Consider the following 22,965-nt stretch of genomic DNA (forward strand, 5'->3'; position numbering starts at 1 on the left):
ATGCTGTAAATTCCTCTGTGTCAGTTCTACGTGGTTTTTGCCCGGGAACAACTATCTTGCATATCATTGCTGGTAGCTGGTGCCCAGGGGTGAAAAGCAAAGTTAGAGGCCTCTAGGGTCACTTTTTAGGTAATTTTTGCACTGCCACAGCATTAAAAAAATGACGCTGCGGTGGTGCAAGGGCCTTGTAAATAAGCCCCTTACTGCCATTAAGCTGCTCTTATACGAAAGATGTTTGCAGCCGTTCATATAGTGAGAATGTGCACGTCACCAATGAGAAGACAGAAATAAAGTAAGACGCCGTATGAATATGGCAGAAAAAGACCCAGGTTTCTGTGGAGATTATAAATCAAAGTTCCAGAATATATAGAAAATTATAAATAGAAAGAAAAAGTCCAATATATAGACTTGGTACTGTTTTTTAGTTTTAGCTTTGACGTATGTCCAATTGCATATAATGTGATTTTTATTATTGACTCACTGTAGCTGATGAGGCTACAGTGTTATTTTTCTATTATGGACATACTTACGTCACAATGTCTCATAGATAATGAGTTGTCTCTGCAGATCTTAATAATGGTTATATAGGTTTTGAATGTGTACTTTACTTTCATCCCCTTGCTTTGGTTTATTGCGACCATCTGTTTCTTTCTATCCCATTTCTGACTATATATTTTTGTCTATTCTAATATTACATGACTATAGACATATATTAATATCCTTTTGAGATGGGTGATATCATTAATAATGGGTTTTGAGACCCCCTCCTTCTTTCCCCCTATTTTTGTAGAGTGTAGCAGGGAGGAATAAAACATTTGCCCAGTATTTCTTTTGTTTCTAATTTATCAGCATTACGCTTGCTACTTGTATTAATAATAATTCTTATTTCGAACTTTGACACTCCGCTTTGTAGTATAGACCCTCTTACTTCCTTCCTGTGGCATACTGGTTGATACCGGGTTTATTCAGGATAATAAGACCCGTTATGGTAGCTCGATATATAATCTACTTCTGTACGTAACCTTTAGACATTACAAAATGGCGCCCATGGTTTTGAGTTAGAGTCCGTCTTCCACTCCAGTTATTTTCTCGGACACAGCTTAAAAAAGGACGGCTTTCTCGGGCATGTAGACATTATGCTGCACATTGTAAATGGGACGTTGCGGGGTGTATTTGACTCCGCGATTGGTTCCCTATCTATAATCTGATATTCTATTCCGGGAGGTGAGTGATTCGATGGTCTATAATACCTTGATTGGCTCCGTTCCAGTCGAGGTTCGGCATCGGGGTTTTTTGTTTTGGAATCCACGTGGTGACGCTTACCGCAGCATGATTTATTCATTTCTGTATTTATTTTAGATTTATATGAAGTTTACCTCGATGCAATTATGGTTTTTGATGCAATATATGATATAAGGTCAGTGGATGTTTATTTGCTCATTGTCTCATTTAGTGGCTTGGTGGTTATTTCTATCCTATACCTGATAGGGATTTTATATCAGATATCTTGTTCTTTTCGTGTTCTCTACAGATTATTCATCGAACTTTTGGATATTTCTCTACTTAACTAAGCAATTGTAACTAAGGTATGTCCTAGATGAATTGCCTGAAGGATATATGATAGATTGGAGAAGGTTTCCTTTCCCCGACTTTTTCTTTCTATTTATAATTTTCTATATATTCTGGAACTTTGATTTATAATCTCCATAGAAACCTGGGTCTTTTTCTGCCATACTCATATGGCGTCTTACTTTATTTCTGTCTTCTCATTGGTGACGTGCACATTCTCACTATATGAACCTTCGTGGTGCATAGACATTTATAGTTATTTGTAAAGTAAAGATATAATAACCTATGGCTGATTTCTGCATTTCTCTTATTTTTGTGCGGTGATATAAGAATTGTCGGTCTATACTATTATAGCTTGACCATTTGAATTAATTTTATTTGATGAATATCACAAAAGTCATATTATATCTTGTCCTTATACATTGCACTATTTTCACTTTTGGTGTTTGTATGGTCTCTGCTCTGACCAATGTTCGATACCACACATGTAGACGTTATTTTTGTTTCTTTGCAGCCCTTATGAAGTCCTTAAGAGAATAATTTCTCATAGGATGAAACACGTGTTGGCTGTACTTTGCTGTACTTATGGAAGATATTTGAACATTGTGAATAAAACTGGACTCTGAGATGAACATGAGTCTGTGATCAATTGACTAAGAAGACTGGATACATTAATAACTCTTAATTAAGAAATCATGAGTGCTCTGACATTTGTTCTTTTTCTGTTTGTTTCCCTTGAAACATGGGAGGATTAAGGGAGATCCTCTTGTCATGAGCACCGTGCCAAGAACTGATTGTATTATTACTTTATTGGACTTACTGTGAGCGCCCGAATCCTATGAACATCTTCCTTGTTGGCATTGTTTTGGTTACAGAAAGGTTTTGGTGTTGTGCAGTGCATGCAAATGGAATGTGTGTGCTGAGTGTATGTGTGCATGTGGTGGCACAATACACAGAGGTAACAGTCCTGGACACTGAGTGTGCTGTGCACATGCATTAAGTGCAAGTGTGCCTGTAATGGTACATGGCGTGGAGGACCCTGAGTTTCATTTTGGAAACAACGGGCCTGCATGGTGAAGACATGATGAGGTAGAGGAACCCCCCTAGACACATTTATATATTGTTGCATCCCTGTGAGCTGGGTGGGTTACACTGGGGAGGGGAGAGTGAGGCTTCCCCTGTACACTTCAAAGAGCGCTGTTTGGGATTAGACACATCTAAGGTGGGAGATGGGGCTGATAATGAAATCATAAAGAGTAAGGCTGGGAGTCCAAGGGGAAAAGGGAAGAATATTTACTTCAAAACAAGCATAGCCCCAACATAAAACTTCAAAGACCCAGAACCTAAATTACATTTGGTGTCTGGAAATGGACTATAAAGAGGGGTGTTTTGGACCCTAAAAATGGTTACCTGACAAGCAGCCAAGACTTCTGGTTGTGCCGGGATTGGGGGCAAAGGCATACTATTCTATTTGCTGGGTTAGAGGACATCACCCAGGGAAACCAAGACCAAGTGTCCTGGAACCTGAAGCACCAACACCTAGATGCTTACTAAGATGAGTGTGCACTGTGAGGAAGAGGAGAGTGTTGGAGGGAGCAAGGTCCAGTTTGGACCCCTACGTGTAGGCTCCCAGTACAAGGTGTGAGAAAACAGCTGCTGTAGCAATTGGGTCATTGGCCATGTGCAGAACTGAGTCTGTGGCTCCTGTATGCCATGAATGTGCCACTAAGAAGATAGCCGTGGAAAATATTACTCTGCTTTAAAGGCGGAGGCCTTCTCAGAACCATTTCAGCAACCCTGTGTGCCAGGATGGGGTGCAGTGGAAAAGACTGCCTTGCAGAGGAAGGCAGAAGCCTGTGTGTTATGTTATATTAATTTAATTTGTACTGCACACAAATCACCCCCGGAGGGATATCTCGGAGCCAAGCAGATCACTGACAGGAGATTGAACTGTTAGGCCACAAACAACTCAGTTTTGAGAAGTTTCCTAAAGTAGAACCGGTCCTTTCAGTGCCATACCTGGGATGAAAGCTTATTCCAAAGCAGAGGAGCTAAGTATGAGAAGGATCTTTCTCCTGATCTGGCCTTTCTAATTAATGGAACTGCGAGCAAGGCTTTGTCACTAGATCTTAAGCACCTGCCTGGCAGATACTGAACTAACTTAGTGGCTAAATATCTCAGGCCTTTTCCATTCAGGGACTTGTGTGTCACACAGCAAACTTTAAAGACCATTCTCTTGTGTATAGGCAGCCAGTGGAGGGAGCACAGAAGAAGGGAGGAGGCTGTCCTAGCTGGAAGACTGTGGATGAGACATGCTGCCTTATTTTGAACAGCTTGCAGATTATTCAAGACTGTCTCACTGGAAGAGGCCAATAAAGCATAGTAATATTCCAAGCGACTAGTAACCAGTGCTTGGACCTGGGTCTTGCTCACCGAGTATGGAAGAAGAAGACTCTCTGTAATCTATAAAAGACAGAGCATATGAAAACAGTGCCAATTGTACTCCCGACCTAATCTTTCATAGCAAGAGATTGGTCAAGATGAACACCCAAGTTTTTCACATCTAATTTGGGAGTAGGAGCTGGGCCTGATTCAGAGGGCTACCAGTCGGAAGTCCACAGCTGTTGGACCTTGCCAAACAGTATCATTCTTTTTTTTATTGGCATTAACCTGGAGAGAGTTGTCTGTCATCTAAGCGGCAATAGCTGTCATGACTGCAGAGAAGCGAGCTTTAGCATTAATAAGATCTTTATCGAGTGATGATTAGCTGTGTATCATCAGGATATGACAACGGTTCAAACCCACATTTTGTAACCACATTGGCAAGGGCTGCCACATAGATGTTGAAAAGGGTAGAACTGAGACATGGGGCACCCCCTTGCCAAGTTGTAGGGTGCAAGATTCATAGGCACCCAGTTTGATAGTCTGGGTACGGTTGGATAAAATGTCCATGAACCATTAAATGCTGTGCCGTTTATGGCTATCTCTTGCAGTAAACACACTTGTGGCGATCCGGTATGCCAGGAGAGGCCACCATGTTAAAGACTGCTGTGTAGTAAGGGCTGAAGCCATGCGTGGCAGCTGTGCATCAACCCCATATGCCAGGAGTACTTATGCCATAGTGCAACCATGAGGGACAGAGAGAGAGAGAGGGCCTACGTCTGCCGTGTGCAGCCACTGAGTCGGCCTGCAGCCGGGTCACCTAATATGGACCAGAGCTGCTGTGAGCACCCGCAGAGGGGGAACACTCCAGGACTCTGCACAATTCACTTCTACTGGAGTGGGTAAGACTGTTTTAGGGCTCCCAGGGAAACTTGCTTCTGAAAGCACTGTGGCGCTAAGACACATTTGACTTGACTTTAAGAGTAAGAGTGGACTCTTCAGAAATGGAATGCTAGTTGAACATTCCCTGGAGATGGCCAACTGTGAATGAGCAGTGGGACAGGGAATTGCCATTGAAACACTAGAGCCCCACTCAATGGGAAATTAGTAATTGACTAGATATTGATTTATTGCACTGCTTTGTGCTCTTTAAGTTGTTATCTAGTACCCACTAATCTATATTCACATCTTCCCCCCAGGGGAGCCTTGGACTACTTGTCCATATTTTCCCCTGAGAGTCAAGTGCAGAAGGGGCACTTGGCCCAGTTGTTCAGGATCCATAGTAGGCTTGTCCTTGATACATCAGAAGTAAAAGGCATCAACCCACATGCTTTGGCCCTGTAGCCCCTGGAGGCCCAGTGGCCCTCTTAAACTGGTTCTGACAACATGGCTTTAGACCTACCATTGCAGCCTGACTATTGTAGTTAAAAACTGTAATTTGACCTATCAAACCCATTTGACAGATCAAAACCTCCCTTTTAAATATAAATAGGTCACCCTAAAGTAGGCCTTATTACCCACAAAGCAGGGTGCATAGTATTTAAAAGTAGGACATGTAGGCATTTATTGTTACCATGTCCTTTTTATTTTAAAACTTGCTTTTATTAAAGGATTTTGCAGTTTATATACATTCACACCAAAAAACTACCAACATTATAACTTTGCAGCAGTGTTACATTGGGAAGGCACAACATTTTCCTGAATTCCATATGCCCACATAAGAAGAGCAGGGAGAAGGGGGTGGAGTGGAGGTAGGGAAGGGAGTGAATGGGGCAGGTCCCAGACACAGGCCCCAGCTCTCTCCCTCTTTCTCACACCAGCATTGTTCATCCCCCCACATGCAATAGGTATGCCTCCTCCCCCTGACCCCGGTACCTACTCACACACGACTCTCCACTGTCATTTGTTCACTCCTGTCCTCATTGTTCTATACTCCACTAGATGTATCCTCATCCGGAAGACTATGGGTGTGCATCGGCCCCCTGATCATCCGCCACCAAACTCACCAGCATGTCTCCCAATGTCTCGAGGTCATGCTCTTCATATTCCATCCACACTCACTTTTTTCAGCCTACATTCCTCAGCCAATGCCCATAGCCTGAGGCCCACCAGCTATTAGTTGGTGACAGTCACGTAGGGCTGGCCCATTGTATTGCAATACATCTCTTCGCCACTACCAGACCCAGCAAAGCAAATCAAGGCAAAACCTCATCTTCCTCCACTTAGCAAGGGCCAGCAGCAGTCCCAACGAGCAGTGCAACATCACTTTATCCACTCAGATGTTCCTCTCCCTGTGCGGACTGTCCCAGAGTTTCACTGCACCTTGGGCACCCATTAGTTCTAGTTGGGAAAATCCTGTGTAAGCATGAGGTAGGCGCAATGTGAGTTGGTCTCCTAGTGTGTCATTCCAACCTATAAGTACCGTCTCCATGGGCAGCTGCCTATCTCCTATCAGTGCTGCGTATAAGTCCGAGATCAGGCCGCTGTCAGATCCTTTGTCCAGTATCAGGGGGAGCGTGTTGAACTCCATCATCTCAGCCAGGAAATCCATCGACATTTCTTGGACCATGTTGGAAAGCTTAGCAGAGTGCAGGAATTGGTGAGGTTATAGCTGAAACAAAACTGTGGCTTCAGCCATCATAAGAAATACCCCATTCTGATACATATCTCACACATATTGGCATCCACCTGCCATCCACTGGGACATGTCCATCAGTGTCTGCATACTATGGAAAGGTCGCAGCCACCAAAATGGGAGCATCATTGCATAAAGGGGTCTCCTCAGCACACATTTGATTGCCAATTTCCAAACCTTGGCCACCTGCCTCACTATGTACAGTTTCTCCATCGAAATGTGTGTTCTCCTCAGCAGATGTCTGGGTAGATCGCTCTCCTCCGTCAGCCTGGACAAGATATGTTTCTGTCTAATTCCACCCTCAGTGTGCCAAAGCCCTACATGCTGTAGCTGTCCAGCTGTGTAGTACAATTTGAGGCTCGGGAGGTCCAGGCCACCCTCATCTGTGTCTAGTCTCAGGAGCTTGAATCCTACCCTGCTCCTTCACCCCACCCAGATCAGGTCAACCACAAGACTCTCATGGGCCAAGAAAGTGATCCTTGGGATATCACAGAAAGAATATTGAAGAGTTTACAGCAGCGGGGGGAGGAGGACCATCTTACTGAGGGCCAACCTGCCCATGACCAAGAGCAGCAGCCTATTCCAGAACACCACTGAGGTGCATAGGCTGTGGAGCACACAGCCCATATTAAGATCATATTTGAACCTCTGTGTGAGCTATCTCAATGCTCAGGTACCTGATGTTATCCACCTCCCAGGGTAGGCCAGTCTCCGGGGGGATCCGCTGTCTGCTGTCCCTCCAAACACCCCAGGGGGAAATGGATTGTCTTCTGTTCATTGACGCACAGACATGACGCACACCGAAATTCCTCTATGATCCTGAGCAGACTCATCACTGATTGATACAGGTGGCTGAGGTAAACAAGAGTGTTGTCCAAAAAAATCAAAACCATGTGGACAGAGTCGCCAATCTGAATACCCCTGTCCTCCATGCCCAGCTGAATCCATTCCACCATGGGCTCCGTTGGCAGCGTGAAGAGCAATGGGGACAGCTGGCAGCCCTGTCTCGTGGCCGACCATACATGATTGGGCCCAACACAATGCTTCCTGTCCACACTCTGGCAATGGGTCGTGCGCAGAGAAGGCAAACCCAGGGAAATAACTCCTCCCCAATCCCCATCTGCCAATGTGCTTTCCTAAAATATTACCAGCTCAGTATATTGAATGCCTTCTTCATATCAAGTGCCACCAAGGCAGCCACCACATTTGTCCCCTGCACTGTGTGGATTACGTGAGAAAGTTGGAGGAGATTCATGTCCAGTCGGCCCCCATTATGAATCTTGTTTTTCTGCCACCAAACATCTCACCAAGTCCCTCAGCCGAGTCACAAGTATCCTGGAGAGTATTTTCATATCCACACCCAGCATTGAAAGTGGGTGGTACACCCTTGGGACCTTTCTGGGCTTGGGGATCATACCTATAAGTGCATCTCGCATGGCAGGCAGAAATTCCCCACATCCTCGAGCCTCACAAAGCATCTCCAACAGGTGGAGGGCGAGCAATACGGAGTAGGTCCAGTAAAATTCTACCGGGAGACCATTTAGTCTTCAGCAATTCCTGCCTGACATATCATGGAGGGCAACTGTCACCTCCTCCATGCATATTTCTCCCTCTAACAATTCTTTCTGGGTTTCATTGAGTGCTTGAAGTGCAACCCGGTTCAGGAACTCCCCAATAGTTTCCAGCGACCCAACAACCGGTCTCTCGTATACCCCTGCCATGTGGTCCCTCAGTAGGTCATTGATTACCACATGGATAGACACCCAAGTCCCATCAGGGCTGATCAGAGACAATATCAGTGGAGGGGGTCACTCCCTCCGGAAAAACTAGGCCTACTTGTCCCTCTCTCTGTGGAGCTACTGCCTGTATTTCTTCCGAATGTGACAATCCAATCTGTCCCAGAGCTCCTCCGCCTTGCACTGTACCTTGAGGACCTATCACTCTCTGCCTGTGCTCCAGGTCCCTGGCACTACATATGACATAGTGCCCATTCCTCCTCCATGAGATCCCTCTCCAGTCTCAGTCTATTGCCCCCAACTCTCAAAAGGCATTCATCCTGTGCCACCACCTTTAGGACTCCCCATTCCTTACCATAGTGCACTGTGGAACCCCACCTGGAGTCAAGTTACTCTGTCAGAACCTCTCAGAGTTCCCCTCAGAAGACTGAATCCTGCAATGCCTTAGGATAAAGTCACCACAGCGGGACAGCCCATTTTCTAGAAGTAGTGAAGAGTGATCTGACAGAAATGAGCCAGGATAAAACAGGAGAATTCCTTGTTTGTTGGGTGTAATCAATCAATCAGCTTTATTTCGGTAAAAAATATATCAGAAAAGCACAGTACAAAATATTTAAAAGAAGGATAGAACATAAAACCATTAGCTTTTAAAATTTAACTATACAATACAATAAAAGCTTAAGACAAAGCAAGTTGCGTGTTAGTTTAAATGAATAAACAAATATAAACAGGAGCTTACAATATCTACTATGCAATGGTAACTAATCTAAAATATATCAATGGTCGTACGATAGAGTGCACCGACTTATAAGATTTCATTGCCCACAGCCAATGTGCATGGGGGAGATTTGCCTTTTAAGATTCCAATTCGGAGATGCCAAATGGATTCAAAAATCTTTGCCAAAGAGCATGCCAATGGCGCAGATGGATCTGATTTGAATATCCTCAAGGCTGGTAAGCAGTTCCTAAGGCCCATAAATTTACATAAGGGAATGATCCAACGAGCCCTTTGTTTAGTGTATGCGCGACATTGGAAAAGAACATGAATGATGGTTTCTTCATTCCCGCAGCCTATTGGGCATAATTTGGACTTATTCACTGAGTTGGACCAATTGTAGGTTAAGGAACAGAGGAGAAGAACCCCTATCCTAAATCTGATATACAAGGCTCGTGCAAATGGAGAGAGTATTGTGTCCATATAGTGCTCAAGTTCATAGTGGCATTTAATTTGTGAGAAATTGTCAGTCGTGATGGAAGGAGGAGCTATTGCCAAATACGATGTTAGGACGTTTAGCCAATAAGCGTCCTTCAAGATCTGGGTGGCATTTTTTAGGATGGAAGAGGGATCTGTCCAGTAGTTCCCCAGCCCAATAATAGAGAACAACCGCTCCACATAAGTGCACCACTTGATTTTGGTAGTAGAGCATGCTCTCACCAGATAACTCAGCCCAGTTCCATAATGGATGAGGCAATCTGAAGACCAAATCCGAATCCAATATAAGTGGCCTTAGAGCGGCGATATGGCTAATGGAATAGAGATTGAGATCCATTCGAATTGGCAGTGTAGGAGTGCTGGTGGGAACCCTCAACAACATCTTTAGAAAGGAGTTTTTCACTTTTTCTAAGTCCTCCAGATTGCAGTAGCCCCATAATTCAGCTCCGTATAAGGCCCCCCTCTCTTGCTTGAGTTTTATATATTTCTATGGCAGGGGTGATGGCAAATCTGGGGGACCTAGCTGCAAATCTTCCAATACCACCTGCCCTTTGTTTCAAGCACGTCGATGATTTCTGCAGGTGGGTGCACCATTTATGGGAATGTTCTAGTTTCAACCTTAGATAGTCAAAGGCACCCACTCTTTCCAATTGGAGGCCCTCCAAGCAAATGTGTCTCCTCATTTTGTGTCTTCTGTCCCCAAACACCATGTATTTAGTTTTGGCTGAGTTAATTTCTAAGCCATGATCTCTGCAGAAGGCCACAAACATCGAGAGCAAATTGGAAAGGCCAGATGCCGTTTGTGATAATAACAAGGTGTCATCTGCGAATAATAGGCATGGTATCTTTTGCCCTCCCAATCTAGGGGCATCATTAGAGCATTTCAAGAGGTAGGGGGATGAATGCGTTTATAAATGAGAGGAAAACTGCAGGAGCCAGGACACATCAATGCCTCACGCCATGGTTTGTGGGAATCTCCGATGTAAGTTCGCCTTTTGGGCCCCAGCAGATTCTAGCACAATTGCCAGTGTAGAGATCTCTAATTATATTTATCTTAGAACCTGGGACCCCAGCTCTGCTCATGACTTCCCATAACTTTTGGCGTGGAACAAGATCAAAAGCGGATTTCAGATCTACAAATGCCACAAAAAGATGGCCCGAATCCACGTCAGCTGTTTTCCATTTGATTGAAAGAAAGCGGAATGCTTGGTCGATTGTGCTTACCTTGTCTCTAAACCCGGCCTGGAGATGACTGAGGGCTTGATTATCGTCTATCAATTTTTTCAGCCTACTTAATAGTTGATGGCAAAGCATTTTTTGTAGATTATCTAGGAGGCTGATAGGACGATAATTCCCTGGGATTCCCCTCTTCCCCTTCTTATGGATGGGTACAATGATTGCTTTCTTTCATGACCGGGGGTAAGATCTGCTTGCTAGGACAGCATTTGAGACCCTATTCACATACGGGCCCCATTTAGTCAAATCTGATTTATACATATCCAAGGGAATGCCATCTGACCCTGGGGCCTTCCCTAGTTTTTGGGCTGTGATGGCACGCTCTGATTCTGACAGTGAGAAAGGTGTCAAAATAATCGAAGGCAAATCTAAATATAGTGATTCCCCGTAGCTTACAGGTTCCCTAAAGTGAGTGAGCCAGAGTTCAGGGGAGATGTAACACTCTGGCTTTGATGCTTGATTTCGGTCCTTTTGTGCCACCAAGGACCAAAAGCATTTGGAATCTGAAAGTCTGGCTGCCTGGGGCAAGTCTTTCCATAATGCCTCTTCCCAATCAATTTTGCAAGACTTACATGTGGAAGCGTAATTGCGTCTAGCAAAACAAAGTTCATCTCTATCTTTTGTTCTTAGTGCTTCTATCAGGGAGCTCTTGGCCTTTCTACATCTCTTGTCAAACCACTTATTATTAGAGTCAGATGATTGGTGAACTGGTTCCCTAGCAGATTTAAAAAATAGATCTTTAAGGTTAGAGAAAAGATCCAAGTGTAGGGTCATAACCTCAGATGGAGTGAATAAAGAGTGGTCAACAAAAAGCGGGTGATTAAAAACGAAGGCACATAATTTGCCCCATAGATTGTTAGAGTTCTGGAAAGATTCCCATCTTACCACGCGCTTATTGTTAGAGACCTTCAGGACATTCGTAATTTCAGAGTCTAGAGGAGGCATGGGTGACATAACACCTGAAAGAAACTATCTATCATATACTACCAAAAGAGAGGCATGATCCCTGGTATACTGGTTGCCCACTCTCACGTCTCTTATATGATGCCAAACCCTCAAGTCAAAAAGGACAAAGTCCAAAAAGCTACTGTAAGTTGGACTAGCAGGGGTATCAGCAGGAAAACGCCCATTGCCAGAGCGAAGGCCATGAAGTATCATAAGGTCTAATATCTGCCAAGCCCTATTACTAACTTTAGGGGGATTTAACAGGGCGGAGTAAGGAGGAATGTTCCATGTGGAGTCTTCAGTCTGCGTGGCCTCAGCAAAGATGAGGTTGGGCTCAATTGGCACATTAAAATCTCCGGCTATAACAAAATGATGGGTTGAATAAAAATCCATTGCAATAGAGTTCAAAAGCTCTATAGTAGGAGAGAGCTGATGGAAAGGATCAGGTCTATCGTAGATGTTTATACACAAAACAGGGGGGCCCAAAATTGGTTGTATAACTATGGCCAAGATGTCAGGGGAATCTACATGTAATTCTTTTACTCTATCCACCTCCGTCATTTGTACCCAAGTAATGAGGCCCCCTGCTGCTCTGTCAGCGGGTGACGGTTTTGCTCTTTTCGAAAAAGAGATAATCCCCTGCCTATGCATACTGAAAGTTGCCCAAGTTTCCTGGAACATACAAATATTGAAATCATCAATAAAAGCCCCCCAGTCAGCGTCAGCTAATTTACTGCAAATGCCGGCCACATTCCAGGACAGGAGCTTCGCTAATGGGGGATCCGTAATACAATGGGATTTGTATGGAATAGCAGCAGGATGGGGAATACTAGGGTATTTTCTAGAAGTAGTCTGACAGAAATGAGCCAGGGTAAAACAGGAGAATTCCTTGTTTGTTGGGTGCAGTTTGTGCCTAATGTCCCTGTAGCCCACACTCTCCATCAACTCTGCAAGTTTGGCGGTCATGTGTGGTTTAGTGCCTTCCCTGGTGGGGTGTCAGTCTAATGTGTTGTTCAGTATGCAATGAAGTTCCCAACCCAAAGGATTGGCATTCCCATATATGTTGTCAGCCCCCCACCACTATCAATCAATAAATCAATCAGAGTTTGTAATGCACGGCTAATCACCCAATAGGGTATCCAGGGGCTTGCAGATCCCAGAGAAAGTAGTGAAAGTGAGGGAAAAGCAAGGAAAAGGCACACAGAAATGGGTGGAAAAGCAAGAAGTAAGCAGTTAAAATGAGGCAAAAGAAAGGAGAAGGAACAGAAAAAACAGGGGAAAAAGAAAGAAGAAAGCAGTGACAGTAAGTGAAAAGCAAGAAAAAGGAACAAAAAATGGCTGAAAAAGCAAGGAGAAAGCAGTGGATGCAAGGGAAAAGCAAGGTGGAGGCAAACAAAAAACAGGGGGAAAAGCAAGGAGAAAGCAGTTGAAATGAGGGAAAAGAAAGGAGAAGGCACACAAAAATGGGGGAAAAGTAGAGCAAAAGCAGTGAAACAAGGGCAAAACAAGGAGTGGGCACACAAAAAATGGGGAAAGCAAGGAGAAAGCAGTGAAAACAAGGGAAAAGCAAGGAGAGGGCAGTCAAAAATCAAGGGGAAGCAATTAAAAAACAGTGAGAATGTGTAAATAGCAAGGAGTATAATGATCAATTTTTGTTTGATGGGCACTTCCTGTAGTTCTGTCTTTGCCCATCATCCAGGCGGGCCCTCAAACCCAGCCGAGCCTCAGCTCGCAAGAAGTCTTCAGCCCTTCTGTGGTCTGTTAATCACAATGCAGTCCAACCACTTGCAACTTCGTGTCCCAGTGGTCCCTAGTTCAGATACAGGGGCCCCTGCTAGTAGGCGCTCAGGTGCTTGTCACCGGGGGTGGAGTTGGGAGGCAGCGTTCCCATCCACACACAGCTATTATCTTCCTTTTAGCCCCCCTGATGCTTTCTATCTAGGAGCCTCACATGCACTGTGTGTGTTCCTCAGTGCCCCACAGCAACCGTTCACTCAACCTTCTGTGCACAAGGCCACTCTGGCCACCACTGCAGCAACACTTAGAAACCAGGGGTGGACCTCCAAAGCGCACAACAGCACCCCAACCAGCAAGTCAGCAGCGATTGCCTTATCACACCTCACCATGGGTGACTCTGCATCTCCAACTCCCACTGCGCAGGTGCGTCGGGGCCAAGACCACTTCCGGGCATTTACAGATCCTCTCGTCCAGATACATGCCCAATTCTACGACAAGGGGGGCACTAGAAAGAAAAAAAACAGGGCAAGAGGGACTGATGAAGGGTCCCAGCTACCACTTCAGTTACCTGCACACATACACTCCGTTACAGCAACTGCTCCCTGGGGTTGGGGTAAGTCCCCAAGGACTCGCCATCACAAGACCCCAAACGTCAGTAGTTCCTCATCTATGTTTTGGGGGTGATGCACTCACCTTCCATGCTTAGGGGACTGTGTGGAGGGGCCATTAATGGGGCCACTCCACACAGTCACAGCACAGCCCACGGAGAGTTCAGCACCCACCACCAATGAGTCTCACTACAGTCCAGGCCAGGGGTGGCACACACCATCGCTTAGCAGTCTCCACACACTGTTATTCTGATGTATCTCCGCAGGCTCAGGGTGCTGCTGTATTAATTGCTCCACTCCAGAGCATGCCTGCACCCCAACCTGGGACCCTCGCAGCCACCGTGTCACTCGCTGCAGGATCTTCCTGTGGTGACGGAGAGCAGTCCAGCGCTGCTCCATAGTCAATCACTCCAGTGTCGCTGGTACCACTGTCAGGTATTCCCCTGTGTATCAGCTGACACGGGTACCACCATATTAACTGCTCTGCTCCGAGGCATGCTAATGCTACAATTTAGGGGCCCCCAGCAGCTGCCGTCTCCCCTGTTGCAGGATCTTATTCAAGTGAGGGAAAGCAGTCCAGTGCTGCCCCTTAGTCAACCACTCCGGTCTAGCTGGGGCCACTGTCAGGTAGTCTCCCTGCATCTAGCGATCCTAGGGTGCTGTCATCTTAAGTACTCTGCCTTGCCCCAGCCGCCTCACAGAGTGGTCATCTCGGTTTCCTTGGTAGAGATCACGTTGGGTAAGGGCAATTTGACAGGCTCCAGCCAGTGGACCGCCCCTCTAGCCCTACAGCTCTTACCTCAGCCAGCAACAACCTGCACAGGCTGTCAAAGCTCCAGTCTGCAGCATTGTCCTCTTTGATGTAGCAGCTCCTGAAAGGGACTGAGCCGCATCTGGAGGGCAGGTAAGTATGCCCCTGATCACCTTGTGTCTGGTTCTGCCACTGCTTGGGCAAATCTAATTAACATTGCTGCAGGATCCTTTATGATGTTGGAGGGCCAGTAGCTGTCGGCCATCTTGCCACCCACGCCCTCCTTGTTAACATGACCTTTCAGTGACTAACAACCAAAATCTATTCTCACTGTGTGAGGTCTAGCTGTCCTATGTAGAAAAAACAAATTGAGTACAGATTAAAAATCCTACTACTCAATTTCTGAAATGGGACTAGCTAGATAAATAATGAATTATTTATTTTTAATAGTTATTAAAAATCCAATTCAATGGTGAAGTCAGATACATATTAAGGAAAAGTAACTTTTAGAGTAATGCTTAAGTAACTTTTAGAAAGTTACCTTTTTCGCATGACTGGGCATGAGTAATAGTTAGCCTAGAGCATGAGTTATAGTTACTTGCAATACCTATAGCTATTACCGGCGAATTTCTATGGATTTTTATGTTTAAAATGTGAGCCTAACTAAAACGTCTTGTAAGTGCTTCTGGGCTCATGCATCCTGAGAAGGGAGCTGCGTGAACCGACAGAGCAAACTGGTATTCAAATCCAAATATAAATACCAAGTAAAATGCACACTCAGGCCGTCAAGGATAGTGAATAAATATGGCAAGTTTAATCCTAAACACAATGCGTTTCGGCTGACCCGGCAACCTTGATCATGTGCACTTAGCAGCCAATCCACGTAACATAAATACGACACGTTTCAGTCACATAGAAACAGTACAGGCGAAAGAAACGATTATCGTAGTTCAGTCCAAACAACACATAACAATGCCAATAATACAAATTTAGTTGACCTGTGATTAGTCTTCACCTTAATATTTTTTCTTCTTTTCTCATACCAAAAAGTGGAGATAATGGGAAAAACATAGATATAAAGATATAAATAAATTAAAACTGGACTGGCCTGATATAATTTATACCAGGCCTATAAAACATTAGATATTAATTGTTTCCCCAATCGCCTAATGAATAATATCAAACGGCACCCTATCATTATCTAACATTTCAAAATAACATAGAAATGTGTAGATAACTCTAATAATAATAACAGCCTCTTTTGTATATCATAGATATAAAAATTATAAAGCCCCAGTGGGCAAAAACACACAATGAACTTATAGATAGTGTTAGTATACATGCAATGGAAGATAAGTGTAATTTGCGACCCCCTTGCGAGTGGCAGCACTCACAGGGATGGTGGCCTGCTGGAAACAGCAGGCCACCATGTCTGTGACTGCTCTTAAATAAAGCAGTTTTTTTTTGTAATGCAGCCCGTTTTCCTCAAAAGAAAATTAGATGCATTACAAACTAAAAAATGAAATGTTTTTGTTTCATTTTTTCAGATGTTTTTCATGCCATTCACAAAGGGGAAGGGGTCCCATGGGGTGTGACACTGGTGGTAACTGCGATTGCTTTGCGACCGCGTTCACGGTCACAATAAAATACAGCATTGTGCTGCGACTCGCAATTTACAGTTAAAAACTGCACACACAGACACTGCAGTGGCAGGTCTGAGACATGATTACAGAGCTACTTATGTGGGTGGCACAACCAGTGCTGCAGGCCCACTAGTAGCATTTGATTTACAGGCCTTGGGCACCTCTAGTGCTCTTTACTAGGGACTAACTAGTAAATCGAATATGCCAATCATGGATAAACCAATTACATGTACATTTTGTATAGGAGCACTTGCACTTTAGCACTGGTTAGCAGTGGTAAAGTTTCCAGAGTAACAAAAACAGCAAAAACACATCAACAACCTGAGAAACAGAGGCAAAAAGTTAAGGGAGACCACTCCAAGGATGAAAAGTGTAACAATATATACATATCTCATGCCACAATGTTTTTGCCACACTCTCAGGTGTTTAGAGACTCTAATTTATTAGATTTTCTAGTACATTTCACAATCTGCTCACTATCACTGACACCTGGGCACAGGAGTTTTAATTGGAAACGTGTATTTACATTTGCAAACTGTGAGTGAATAAGCAAAACAGTGCACTACCATTCTCATGATACTCTGAATGGATGACAGGAAGGAAATAGCTATAAAGGCATAAACAACTGTTCCACTTTGAAAAAGAATTGTTAGAAAAAATGTGTAAGTGGTAATGAGTAGATTGTGAAATGTTTTTGATATTCTAATAAATCAGAGACTCTAAACATGTGGGAGTGTGGCAAAATCTTTGTGACGTGTGTGATATATAATGGGAAAAGTAGTCCAACCATACACCAGCACCAGCAGTTGCATAGCGCGCTGTCTTTGACCACAGTTGTTTGCAATATATAAATATATATATTCCCTGAAAAATCCAAAAATTACAGAGATGTTATAGTTATGAAATAGAATTTAAAAAGCCATAGAAATTCACTTAGAGTTAGGCTTCCATTTTAAACGTACAAAACCATAGAAATGTACCTGTTATAGTTAGAATTATCTCAAGTAACTTTAACTAGTGTCCTAAGGTAACTATAACTTGCACCCTGTCATGCACAGTTTTTTTGTCAAAGATTTTATAGCCAACTACATTGATATTATCAATGATGTTATCAAATATTTCATAATTGCTGTCATTTGTGAGGTAATTAGCAGTGTGTGGTGAGGGTGTGAGTTATAGTTACCTTAAAGTATGAGCATGGCATGACAAGGGCGGCGGCTGAAGGGTTGGCAGCCAATCAGAGCTCTACATTTCCCTGCTCGAGCATGTCATTATTCATGAAGTCGTCGGGCCAGAGATACACACATTTGGATTTCCTTTAATAGCTAAAAAACTACTGATCAGATTAACACCTAATTACAAAAACTACAATCTGCGTAGTTACAGATAGTTTTTTTCCAAATTGGTGTAATTCCATACAGTGGTTCGGACTGTAGTCGTATTCAAAGCTTCTATGGGAATTATCCTGGAAAACGCTTGTTTTTTTACCCCCTTTTTTCTCACCCCTGCTTGACAGACCACCCCGAATCTTTCCGCATGCAACAAGAATCATCGGGTCACTTTTTGGGGGAAAATTTAATGAAGATTTATCAAACAGCACCAAAGATATAGGCAAGTCAAAAATTATTTTTCTTTGGAAACATGATCCTATCTATAACTATGTAATATGTGTGTGCATGTATATCTATCTATCTATCTATCTATCTATCTATCTATCTATCTATCTATCTATCTATCTATCTATCTATCTATATTTATCTATATCTATATCTATATAGATATATATATATATATATATATATATACTTATATATATATATGGAGGAACACCATTTCTTTCTTTTTTACAATATATTTTGGAACTATTCGTTTGGTGTCTTGACCTCTCGTTGGACTGAATGAGTGAACCTACAAATATATATATATATATATATATATATATATATATATATATATATATATTACCTACTGGTGGTCGCAAGTAGGTAGTTATAGTTAGTTCACAAATTTCTGTGAATTATTCAAAATATTTGCTATTATAGAAAAAGTTGAAAGAAAAATCACAGACTCATTCATATACTAATTCATTCACTCATACAAGCACTCAGAGGCTCAGACACCAACTCACACACTCACTCAGACACTCATGCACCCACTCAGACCCACTCAGAGACTCACACACCCATTTCAGACCTACTCAGACACTCACACACCCACTAACACATCCACTGACAGAGGCAGACCCTGTGGCCAACCTGCGCTGCGTGGTGCAGGCGTGGGTGGTTATAAAGGCTTAGCTGCAAGGCCTGGCTGCAAGGCCAGGCCTTGCAACCAACCCCGCCACACACAGGCGAGGTCTGTGCAAAGCGAGGGTTTGAATAACGTACAGTAATTAAAATTACTTTACATAAAAAAAAAACATAGATATTCACTGAAAAAAACAAAGGTTACAGAGAAGTTATAGCTAGGTTCTGAATTTAAGTAAATTAGTAAATTCAGAAACTAACTATAACGTTCCTGTAGAAATTCAGCAGTTATAGTGAAAGTTCTTTCAAGTAGTCATAACTCCAGCCATAAGGTAACTATAACTCGTGCCTTCGCCATGCACCGCTAATTACTCCATATATTGTGTCATTGATGAGATTTTGTGTGGCATTGTTAATAGCACTGCAACGTTTGCAATAACCTTATTAAGAAAACTGTGCATCACAAGGGCGCGATAGGCGGACAAGTGCAGACTGAGACGGTCTGCGCGTACGCTGAGAACCAAATGGTTTGCTACTAAGCCGATGGGCCTGAGCCCAAGACCAGAGACGCAGAGCCTCTCTGCAGAGAAGGTACAACCCTACCCCTCCCTGTTTGTTTACGTACCCCACTGTGGTAGTTTTGTCTGTCAAGACCTGTACTGACTGACTGCAATTGGAAGGGAGGAAGGCCTTGAGAGCAGAACGTATCACCTGCAGTTCTACCAGATTGATGTGAAGCATCTGTTCCTCTGGAGACCAAAGCCCCTTGATCTCCAGGTCCTCCAGATGAGCTCCCCACTATAGAATGGAGGCATCCGTGATCACTGTGGCCACCGAAGATGGAGGGCAAAATGACTTCCCTTGTGTCAGATTGAGTCAACACTCCACCATTGAAGATCCTCTGCAGTGTCTCTGGAAATCTTTATTTCCTCTCCATTTTGCTGAAACCACTGCCTGCGGACGCACCACTGGAGGTTCCCAATGTGCTAACATTTGTGAGTGACCAACAGAATACTGGAAGTGAACAGAATGAGCAGGTGTAAGACCTTTGGGACTGCAATGGCTGCTCCATCATGAAGCATCAGAATCATAGCCTGAATGTACCGGAACCTCTGAGGTGGAGGGTAGGCACGACTCACTGTTGTGTCCAGTACTACCCCTATGAACAGAATGTGCTGAGAGGGCTCAAGGGGAGACCTGGGCACATTTAACTTAAAGCCCAGGTTGAACAACAACTGGTTTGTTAACTGCAAACGGTGAAGCACCAACTCTGGAGACTTGGCTCTAGGCAGCCATTTGTCCATGTGAGGGAACACTGGTGTTCCTCACCTTCTGAGAGGTGCTGCAACCACTGCCATCACCTTCATGAAGACACGAGGTGCGGAAGTAAGTCCAAAAAGAAAGACTGCAAACTGGTAGTGGTGCATCCCCACCATGAACTGGAGATACTTCATTTGCAACTGCAGAATAGGGATGTGGAAATAAGCATCCTGCAAGTTGATGGAAACCATCCAGTCTTCTTTGTCCAGCACAAGAAGAACCTGAGCCAGGGTCAGCATTTTTCTTACTTTAGGAATGAATTCAAAATCCTTAGGTATAGAATTCGCTGTAAACATCTGTCCTTTTTGGGAATCAGGAAATATCTAAAAAAAACTCCTCGACCCCTTTCCATCCCCAGAACTGACTGTGTTGTGGTGGAAAGGGAGGGGGAAACTCTTGGAAGGGTAGAGCATATCCATTTTAAACAATGCTCAACATCCAATTGTCCAACATTATGGACTTCAAAAATGTTGTCGAAAATGAATTAGCCGTCCTCCCACAGGCAAAGCATGCTCCAAGATGGCAGAACCATGGCTGCTTTCCTGCATTATAGGCCGGGAGGTAGAAGAAGGGGAGGAGGAAGGCTGATGGCTGCACCTCTCTGTCTTGCTCTGCCACGCTTCTGTAGGTCCTATCCAGAGGATTGTCTGACTGCTTCTGCTGCTGTTGCATCCCTTGAAACGAGTAAGATTGTCCAAACTCCCACAATCTATGCAGCGCTCTGTAGGCTGAGAAGAGAGACTGAACGCCCAACGATTTTGGAGTGGCTTTGCTCTCCTTAAACTGTTTCAGTTCCAAATCTGCCTTTGCCCCCATACAGCTTGCAAAAAATCAAAAGGTAGATACATCAGGGTATTCTGCACATCAGTGGAAAAACCAGTACCCCTCAACCAGGCATGTCTTCTCATGGCGACTGATTTACCCATTGCCCTGGCTACAGAGTTGGCTGTATCGAAGCCCAACTGAATGACCTGCTTTGATGCAGCCAAGCTGTCATTAAACAGTTCTTAAAAATGCCCTTGAAAATCCTCCATACAGCTTCAGAAGGAGCGATCTGGCTGAGTCCATAAGGGCATGTATGTAACATGCCAGCAAACATGTGGCATTCACTGATTTCAGTGTCATATCGTCAGACGAGAAGACCTTTTTTGCATTCTGTTCTATCCTTTTTTACTTTCTTTCAGCTGAGGTCGATTGAAAGGATTCAGGTGCCGACTTGGAAGAGCATGAAGACTGCACCACCAAACTCTTCAGCGTTGGATGACGACTTAAGAACTCAGGATCACCCGGTGCAGTCTTATATCTCCTAGCGACTGCTCTTGACTCTGATGGAGTCAACATAGGCTTTTGCCAAACTTCCAATACTAGTTCTGTCAAAGCTTTGTTAAATGGTAGCAAGGACTCTGAGAATGAAACTGAATAGTGAATGACCTCTGTCAACAAATTGGACCTCATCTCAGTTGCTGGAAGAGTCCAGTCCAACATATCAGCCGCTTTACGAATGACTGTGTGGTACAAAGTCACTTCAGGTGGAGGCAACCCCTGTGGGGACAATAACTCCTTCTCTGGGGAAGTGTCTAAAACACTAGCCACCTCTATGTCCACAATCTCCCCTTCTTCGAGGTCTGAATCTTGATGGGAGGCTAGATATTGTTCTTCCTCAAGCCGCCTCAGGGTCTTTTTTCTGGACCTTAGTCTTTACTCCAGCAACTGCGTCGGAAGAGCATTGGCTGGTGTTGGTGTCATTGACGCTGGTGACCTAAGCACTGGAGATGCAGAACAAACTCTGGCTGGAGTCGAGTGACGTGACATGGACTGAGACCCCTCAGACCTTGGTGCAGGCACCCCTGGCACCAATGATTCCTACTGAGTGCCAGTGGGTGAAAGAGTCATCCTCCGTGGCCCCAACGAAGGCAAAGGTAACTGGGCCTTAGCAGAATCCTCCCAAATAAAAGGAAATTGTATCCCTGGGGCCAGCCGGTGCACCTGAGGGAGTCATGGTCCTGCTGAGTATGCCAAATATGGCATTCAGAAACTGTGATGGATCTGTTCCAGGAGCTAGAAAGTCCAGAAATTCTCGCTCATGCTGTTGAGGCTGAGAAGGGACTGACATTGGTGGTACCACTTCTTGCTCCGGATCTGGAGGATTCACCAAGGAAAAAAGCTGTAACGGCGTTACCGGTGATGCTGGAATTTCCACTACTGACAGTGTCGGAGAACCTTTGGCTGACTTCGGAGAGGAGCCCCCACTCTCGAGGACCAGTGCTGAGGGCTATGGCCCCATCACTTTTTATGTTACTTCTTGGATGACCTCCAGGAGCGACGTGATGGTGACTCCGAATGAGGCTGGGAACTTCTGCTACTCCATTTTTTCTTCTTCTTTGCCATCACCAAGAAAGGCTTCTCTTCTCTCTCTTTTAAGGCTTTGTGATTCATGCCCTTACACGACGGACACTCTCCGACGTGGTCAGAGCTCAAGCACCAAAGACAGTCCACATGCAGGTCAATCACTGACATTTGACCGCCGCATTCTCTGCATGGTTTAAAGGCAGATTTCTTTGGAGGAGAAATTGTCACTAAAAGGACAAAAATTGGTTATTCCTTTCAATACAGAGTATCACCAACAGAGAGTTAAGAAAACCGTTACGCGTCGAAGGAGTGGAAAAAAGGGAACTGATGTCAGCATGCTGGTGAAGACTTCTTATGGCTCCGGTGATCTCAGACGGAGTCGCATGCGGAGCCAATCCATTGTGTCGTCCTCATCGATGTGGAGAGCTCTGGACAAGTTTCTGTCAAATGCTGCGCATCGGGATATTCAAAAGGTGAGGAATCCTCAGGTAGTTGTATCCATCAGAATACAGACTTTAAAGTGTTATTAGAAAATATATAGAATATTGTACTCACAAAAATATATTATCAGGATATTGTAAGCTATGAACAACTT

This window comes from Pleurodeles waltl, chromosome 4_1, assembly GCF_031143425.1.
Source record: "Pleurodeles waltl isolate 20211129_DDA chromosome 4_1, aPleWal1.hap1.20221129, whole genome shotgun sequence".
Taxonomy (NCBI): domain Eukaryota; kingdom Metazoa; phylum Chordata; class Amphibia; order Caudata; family Salamandridae; genus Pleurodeles; species Pleurodeles waltl.